Here is a 9,088-nt window from a genome sequence, read left to right on the forward strand (position 1 = left end):
AATTATCAATAACATGGAGAAATGCTCATAGTACAATAATAAAAAAACTTTATGAGTAATATATGAAATTTAATATACAGCAAGATCTTAATACATTTCAAGAAGTGCGTAGAAAAAAAGACTAGTATGAAATACAAAAATAAGTGTGTAAATAAATGAATATTAAATATTAATTGCTAATATTAAAAGCAATGTTTACTATTACTATAAATAATATTTTCTTAGAACTAGAGCAAAGTTTTCTACACAATTTCCACAAGGTTAGAAGTAAAAAATATCTTACTACAGTTCAAGGAAAGTATGGGAAACTGAAAACACATATTTGAACCACCTGCTTCCCAGTCCCATCCAAAATGACCTAGAAAATTTTAAACTATGTAAAACCCTAAATCAGTACTGGAAGCTAGGGAAGGAAACCATATAAATGCCAGAAACTTCAAAGGATTTCTTCTAAATCCTGTGCAGTTGGGACCAGATTTGAAAAGGACATCCAGGTCCAATTTGCCAATCGCCAAAGGAGAGGCTTGACCTCGAGGCTGACTGCAAACACCCACCAGTGATTCTTTTGGCTCATGAAAATTATGTGAGTCTGAGGGTAGCAGAGGTGTCAAGCAATGTTAACTGTTTCAACCAGACAGCTCATGCATGGTCTCAATATTTATGTTACTGAATGGTTTTCCTAAGCTTTTGGGGCCCTCGCTGCCTCTATGGAGGGAGCTTAAAGGCAAGACCAAGTGGTTTCCCCAGTGTTACTGGCAGCAACATTTTTTTGATGATGCAGTGAGAACTTAGTTAGAGACCTTGGCTTGGGAGTTAGGATCAGGGCAGCTATATCACATACCAGCAGTGAGGTTGGGGCTGCCTATGGAAGAAGCCTTAGAAAGGAAGCACACCACAAAATCTGTCAAATAGCATATCCCTTTCACCAAATAGAAAGAAGAAACTTTATAAGTTGAAGTTTAGATAACTGTATTTTTTTAAAAGTTTGAGTTCACCTTCACATAGTATATAAAAATTAATTTAGGATGGATCATAGATATATATGTGAAAAGTAAAATTCAAGCTTCTAGAGGAAAATGTAATGTCTTCATGATTTCTGTTGGGGCAAAATTTCTTAAAGAGAATACCAAAAGCACTACCCGGATAATGAAAGATTGAAACACTGAACTTAAATAAAATGAAGGATTTATGAGAGAGAGATATTGAGAGAGTGATAAGGCAAGCCACAGACTGGGAGAAAGTATTTGTGATGGATCAAACTCACAAAGGATTATATAAAGAATTCTCACATGTTAAGATGGAAAAAACTGAAAAATCAATTAAAAATGGGGAAAAAACTTTAACAGTCACTTTAGAAAAGTGGACAGATACATGACCCATAAGTGTGAACATTACCAATCAAAGGAAAAGGAAAATAGCTAACAATACCAGGGTAGCAAAATATAGAGCAAGTGAAACTCTTATAAATTGTTGATAGGAGTATAAACTGATTTTTTAAAATCAATTTAGGTCTCTTGCTAAAATTATACAATACAGATTGTATGGAAATGAGAAATACAATCACACAATTATAAATGTCAAAGGCAATAGACAGCAGATTGATGCCTTACAGAATAAGAAATTCACAATGACATCCCAAGGATAAAGTGGCAAAATGATGAGAGAAAACAAAGGAAACATGAAGGAGATATCTAGGAAATCCAATCAACATGCCCTAAGAATCCTAGAAAGAAAAAAATAGAATGGATATGTGGAAGCAATATTCGAAGAAACAATAGGGAGAAATTGCTGAGTTTATAGGATGATTGGTTACCAGGCAGTAACGAAGAGATATGGACACCTAGACATATCCTGTTGAGGGTTTCAAGATTTAAGAAGAAAAAAAGCTCTACAGCATCCTTGCAGGAAACATCGGCTTATTTCTTAAGCAGAGGTTCTTAACCCCAGCTATGCATTAAAATTATTGGGTGATCCTTTTAAAAATACTAGTGTCTGGTCTCCATTCTTAGATATTTTGATTGAATTATTCAGGAATGGAGAGAGTCCCAAACGAGATGAACCCAAAGAGGCCCACATTGAGACACATAATTAAAATGCCAGAGTTTAAAGACAAAGAGAGAAGACTATCAGCTGATTCTCAACAGAAATGTTGCAGGCCAGAAGGGGTTGGCACAAAATATTCAAAGTGATGAAAAGTAAGGACCTACAGCCAAGACTACTCTACCCATGAAGGCTATTATTTAGAATCAAAGGAAAGATGTAAATCTTCCTTGATAAGGAAAAGCTGAAGGAGTTTATCACCACTGAACCAATATTATAAGAAATGGTAAAGGGACTTCTTTAAGAAGAAGAAGCAAATAAACAAACAAATAAATAAAAAGAAGCAAAAAAGACTAAAAGTAAAGGGATAAAAAAAGACATTTCATGCAAATGAAAATAAACAAAAAAAGCTGAGGTAGCTATATCTACGTCAGACGATATAGACTTTAAAGCAAAGGCTGTAACAGGAAAAAGACCCAGCAATTCCACTTCTAGGTATTTATCCAAAGAAACCAAAAACACTCTTTCCAAAAGACATATGCATCTATGGCCATGCCACCCTGAACAAGCCAGATCTCATCTGATCTCAGAAGCTAAGCAGGTTTGGGCCTGGTTAGTATTTAGATAGGAGACCACTTAGGAAGACCAGGTGCTATAGGCGTAAAAAAATAAAAAATAAAATATAAGGGATTGTAAGCTGATAAGGTCCTTGCAATCTGTGAGGTCAACCAAAGGTTGTCTCGCCTAAAATAGACAGATAGATAGAAAGATAGATAGATAGATAGATAGATAGATAGATAGATAGATAGATAGATAGATAATAAAACAAAGAAAACAAAAAGACATATACATCCCTATGTTCATTACAGCATTATTTATAATAGCCAAGATATGGAAGCAACCTAAGTGTCCATATATATGTATACACACACAATAGAATATTATTCAGCCATAAAAAATAATGAAATCTTGCCATCTGCAACAACATGGATGAATCTCGAGGGTATTATGCTAAGTATAATAAGTCAAAATGAGAAAGACAAATACCATATGATTTTATTTATATGTGGAATCTAAAGAACAAAATAAATGAAAAAATAGAACAGAGATAAACTCATAAAGAGAACTTTTTATGGTTGCCAGATGGGAGGGAGTGTTGTGGGGGAAGAGTTTAAAAGGGGCAAGAGATCAAGATGTACAAATCGCCAGTTATAAGAGGCCATAAAGTACAGCACAGGAAATACAGTTAATATTGTAATAACTTTCTATGGTGTCAAGTGGGTACTAGATTTATTGGGGTGACCACTTCATAAATTATACAAATGTCTAATCACTATGTTGTATGCCTGAAACTAAAATAATATTGTATGGCAATTATAATTGAAAAATTAAAAAAAAAATCATTTAAGAAAATACTAGCATCTGTGCTTAACCCTTAGACATTCTGATTTAATTATTCTGGGATAGAACATATGCATTGACATTTTTAAAAATCTTCCCCAGTGATTTGAATGTGTACCCAGGGTTGAGAACCACTGCCCCTCTTGAGAACCAAATAGTAGCCATAGATGAAAACTAATTTCCAAGTTGAGGAGAAAAAGATAATTATACACTTAGTCAAGGACATTTGTGGGAAAGACTAATATTCTCTTATTAGCCAGTGTTTAGGAATTACTGTATTCAGAGTTTGAGGATATGATCCAGCCAACCTAGGAATGGATCAAGATAAAGAACTCAAGAATCTGGGTATTATAATAAAAAGAGAAGGTAGGAAGTAGTGGAAACTACATAGTTAAACCTAGAATAACATCTTGGAAACTGTCATTAAATGATTAGAGGACAAAATAATTCTCAAAAATAAGTCCTCAAAGAAAAGTTAATAATATAAAGTAATAATAATTTAGATCTAGATTCCAGATTACAGCAATCAAAATTGTGAAGTGAGGAAAAACAGTAAAGACAGTAAAAGCCTGAAAATTTTCTCATTTTACACAGATGATAGTTAATAGGTACAGTTATATTCTTAACCTTGATAAGCAGAGATAAAAATATTTCAAACCGCTTTTAATAACAAAAAGATAATCACTAATAGAAAAAATGTAATTATAACTTCCAAATGACTAGAGAAATAAGAGCTAAGAAAATATAGTCAGTGAAAATATAACATGATATAAAACTATTATACAATATTATGATCTTATTTGACTATACATATATGTAATATATAGAAACATATTTTTAAAGAGCATCCCCAAATTATAACAGTGGTTTTCTGTTTTCTACAACAGATTGAATTATGTAGTTTGTGATTTGTTTTCTTATTTGTTTCAACTGTTTCTAAATATCCAACAATTAGAACACTATTTTTTGTAATTCAAAAAATCAATAGACTTAAAAATTTTAAATTAATATTCATCTTTGTTTTATCTTCTATGCATTTTCATGGTGCTTATTTGCTACAAAGGATAAGTCATTTCTTACTGTGCTAATTTTAGCAATTACAAGATTTTAAAAAATCTGATCACACATATTTAAAGACTAAACACTTATGAATACTCTAAAGGTGTTTCTATTAACATTTCTTACTAAGTCACTTTCTGGAAGTAACACGTTTGTGTAAAATCTTGCCAAAAACAAGAATACTAAAATGTGTTATGCATTAAAAAGAAATCCATGTTATAAGTATCTTAGAAGTTAACAAGATTAGGGAGTAAAAAACATGAAACCAGAAGAACTCAAGAAAATGTGCTTGCAAATGTAAATTCTGTACTTAATTTGCTTTACCAGTTTTTTAGAGATGGTAGGTCACCAACTGATATCTTGGATTTGGTTTTTATTCAGTCAAAATATACAAAGGCATATATTAGTTGTGGCTAGATTGTAGTCTAAATATATTTTCCATCCAACTATGCAGTTTTGATATGAAGAAAACTACAGAAAATCATGTTATTCTTTAATTTCACTTAAGGCATTCCTTACTTCTGCCCCGGCTCATAACTCAGGATTTTATTTAATTCATGTTTGTCCAGGCTTCTATAGTTTGAGAGCACTAAGGAAGGAAGTTTGCCTGTATTTCTCAAGTACTTGTAGATGACCCTGAAGGTACACTGCATGCATGTGCTCCTAGAGAGATCTGCCTCTGCTGGTTACATTTCCTGCTGTGCTATCGCCCATTTAGCAACAACTACATGCCACCATGTCTGTGGGTCCCACTGTCTTCTTAGTGAAGGCAACAAAGCCTTTTGTGTCAAAGGCTGAAAGCTTCAGAGTATTGTGTTGAGAAACAGGCAAGAATGTTTCGTTCCTTTCTTGCCACTGTGCAGTCAGTTCTGCTCCTGCCCCAGCATCATGTTTAAAGCTGCTCATGATTTTTATTTCTGATAACCATGCCTGCTCTCTATGAGGCTCAGATATAATTCCAGTGGGGTTTGAGCCTGCCGTTAAACCTAAGTAACAATCACCTCGCTGAACTCAGAACCATCCCTCCCTTCCAAAGTCTCAAATTTCTTATTGTTTCGCTCCTACCTTCTCTTATGCCAAGGTCTCTCCCAGGATGCTTCTCAACCTACAAGTTGGCCAGATATGTCTACTTAGACTCAAGCTGGAACTACTGTTGCACTTATGCTCCAAAGAGGGTATATACTTCATATAATAAATGTTCAGCCTACAGCCATGCCGCCCTGAACACACCTGATCTTGTCTGATCTAGGAAGCTAAGTAGAATTGGGCTTGGTTAGTACTTGGATGGGAGACCACCTAGGAAAACCAGGTGCTACAGGCATTTTTAAAAAGTTTAATAATCTTGATGTTAGATTAAGTTTATTTTAATGAATTTGTTGTAAATAAGATAAATCTGGTCTTTTTTAAACAGCACATTATTGAGCCATTGATGCAGCCATTATCAGTCTAAAGAGATTAAGTGAAATTGGCTGAGCTGATGGATATCGCCATAGAGCTCCTTTATATAAGAGTAATTCAAGAGAAATTTCTGTTGAGAATCAAGGAGAAAAAGTTATTTTTGTGGAACAAGTTTGAAAACTGTTCCAGAAAGATGCTCAGTGAGGGGAAAAAATTCTTTAAAATAAAAATAACAGAATTTGATGAAGAAGTTGGTTTCTTTTAGAAAAGTTTTGCTTTTGAAGGAGACTTCCTTCAGGCAATAAAAACATTGGCTGCCAAAGAACTTAAGAAATAAACAAGCCACAAATGTTCAAGGGCTTGTGAGGCTAGTGGATGGGACTAGGGAGATTCTGTGAATCTCTATACAGCAGTGAGCAATGATGCAATATTAATATCTCAAAATGGAAAGATCACAGGGATTTTTTATTAACTAGAAGATACCTGAAAAAGGATGTGTTTAAGAGAGAATAGAACCAATCGTTTTTAAAAATCCACAGGCTTCACAGTTCCTTCTTTCCTTCTTTCTCTTTCTTTCTCTCTCTCTCTCTCTCTCTCTCTCTCTCTCTTTCTTCTTTCTTTCTTTCTTTCTTTCTTTCTTTCTTTCTTTCTTTCTTTCTTTCTTTCTTTCATTCTTGTATTTGAAGGCCAAAAGCTTCCTTCACCCTTTCCAGGAGTTTTTTGTTTATTTGTCTATTTTGGCAACGTATCTGTTTATATTGATAAGATAAACTACGTAAACTATCCAGGTTACTAAAATTCATTTTAACCCCAATATGACTTTATTGCCTGCTATGCTGGTCTTACAGTACTAGATCACGTAGCAATCTCTTTAAAATGGCAGCCAACAGAGAATAACGTCAAGAAAATAAACCACAAACAACTCCCAAGAATGGTGACAGGAATATTTACTATAATCACAATGAGATATTACCTCATACCTATCAGAATGGCTATTATCAAAAAGACAAGAGGTAATAACAAATGCTGGTGGGGATGTGAAGAAAATAGAATCCCGGTGCATTGTTGGTAGGAATGTAAATTGGTGCGGCCACTATGAAAAGTAGTACAAAGGTTCCTTGAAAAATTAAAAATGGTACTTTTATATGATCCAGCAATCCTACTCCAAGGTATATATCCAAAAGACACAAATCATTATCTCAAAGAGATATCTGCACTCTCAGGTTCATTGTGGCATTATGTACAACATAGAAATCAACCTGTGTCCATCAATGGATAAATGTGTAAAGAAAATATATATATTCAATGAACATTATTCAGCCATAAAAGAGAAGGAAATCCTGCCATTTGTGACAACATGAATGGACCTCGAGGGCATTATGTTAAGTGAAATAAGTCAGATAGAGAGAGACAAATACTGTATGATTTCACATATGTAGAATCTAAAAAAGTCAAACTCATAAAAACAGGAGTAGAACGGTGGTTGCCAGGGGTTGGGAGTGGAAGCAAATGAAGAGATGTTGGTCAAAGGGTATGAACTTTGAATTATAAGATGAAAAAGTACTGAATCTCTAATGTACAGCATGGTGACTATGGTTAACAACATTTTATTATATGCTTAAAATTTTCTAAGAGAATAGATCTTAAATGTTCTTACCACATACAAATAAATGGTAACTACATGAGGTGATGGATGTGTTAACTAACTTTATTGTGGTAATCATTTCACAATATATAGATACATCAAATCCTAATGTTGTACACCTGAAATGCATAGTGTTATATGCCAATTATATCTCAATAAAGCTGGAAAAAGAATATTTTACTATAGGTCTTAGGATAAAAGCTCTCAAAAGTATAAGATCTTTTTAGCTTTTAGAGTGAAATACCAAAGAAAGTATACTTTTTAAATTATATGTACTCATTTAAATAGTTATTAACATCTATTAATTTCTGGACCCCGTGAATATAGCAAGGTATAAGATACTGCCCAGATCATGTGGTCCAGAAGGTCAGCTTTGGTAAGCAACCAGTCCTGCTGAAGGCAGAAAACATGAAACAGGCCTCTTTGTTTTGGCCCACAGGTCAGCTTCAGGCTAGGTCACTTATATTCAGATATATATGGTAGAGTAGGATTTCAGAAGTCTTTACCTCCTTGCAGATCAAAATCTCTTTCAGATAAAGATATCCGTTCACATCTACACTTATCTAACAAGTATTTGGTGAAGGCATATTATATGTTGGATTCTGAGAATAAAACCCCTGCCCTCAAACAACCTATAATTTAGTGAAGGAGACAAACAAAAACACAATTAAAATGCACTCTGATAAGTACTGTAGTAGAAGTTCTTAACACAAAAAGCTCAAAGCAGAGACCCCTAAGCCAAAGGTAAGTAAGTTTAGGAGTGGGGATCTTAGATAAGTATGAGAAGAATGGCTCCTCAAAAAGAAAAATAACTTTTAACTAAAAGAAGATAAATATGTATTGAAAAATAACATCAGCTCAGGTATAAATAGACACAAGTGTATCAAAAACATCTATGATTAACAATAATAAATAGTGTTTATTAAATGCATAAGATGTTCCAAGAGCTATGAGTCTTATATATATTTTTCTTATTTCATCTTCATACCAACCTTATGAGCTATGGGTCTTTTCTTTTCCCCTTCATTTCGTCCTCATACCAACCTACTAACATTTCTCTCATTTTATAGATGAGAAAGCTTAGAGTTTCAGAAAGGTTAAGTACTTGGCCCCAGCTCACACAATAGTAGCAGAGCTGGGATTCACACCTGGCTGAATGCAGACTTCCTAACTGGAACGTGGCCCTGCCCATCAGACTTCCATGGAATTTAAGAGACTTGCCAACAGTCCCACATGGTGCAGGTGGAGAATTCAATTTAGTTAGCTGAGCTCTAATACTTCTGCTCTTTTACAGTCCTGTGTTCGGGCTGAATATATAGTTTCCGCTGAGAAAAAAAAAATGTGGAAATACACTACTCCTGTCTTTTGCCTCATTTTCTTCTTTGTTTCAATTCTCTAAAGAATGAGCAAAGCTCCCTCCCCACCCCCACCCCCCACCCCCCACCTCAAGTGCTTGGGGACTTTGTCTGAGGTTTTGAGGCCTAGGGCAGGAGAGGGTAGGCTGGTAGAGCTAACTCACCCCCACATACTACATACACCATTGAC

The 9,088-nt window shown here is 34.5% G+C and overlaps 2 pseudogenes; both read left to right on the forward strand.

The window, feature by feature from the left end:
- Positions 1 to 2,582: 2,582 nt before the first annotated feature.
- On the forward strand, positions 2,583 to 2,701 carry LOC118602625 (annotated as a pseudogene).
- A 3,001-nt stretch (positions 2,702 to 5,702) lies between these two features.
- LOC118601902 lies at positions 5,703 to 5,821 on the forward strand (annotated as a pseudogene).
- Positions 5,822 to 9,088: the final 3,267 nt, after the last annotated feature.

The sequence above is a fragment of the Rousettus aegyptiacus genome, unplaced genomic scaffold (genome assembly GCF_014176215.1).
Source record: "Rousettus aegyptiacus isolate mRouAeg1 unplaced genomic scaffold, mRouAeg1.p scaffold_m13_p_4, whole genome shotgun sequence".
In the NCBI taxonomy this organism is placed as follows: Eukaryota; Metazoa; Chordata; class Mammalia; order Chiroptera; family Pteropodidae; genus Rousettus; species Rousettus aegyptiacus.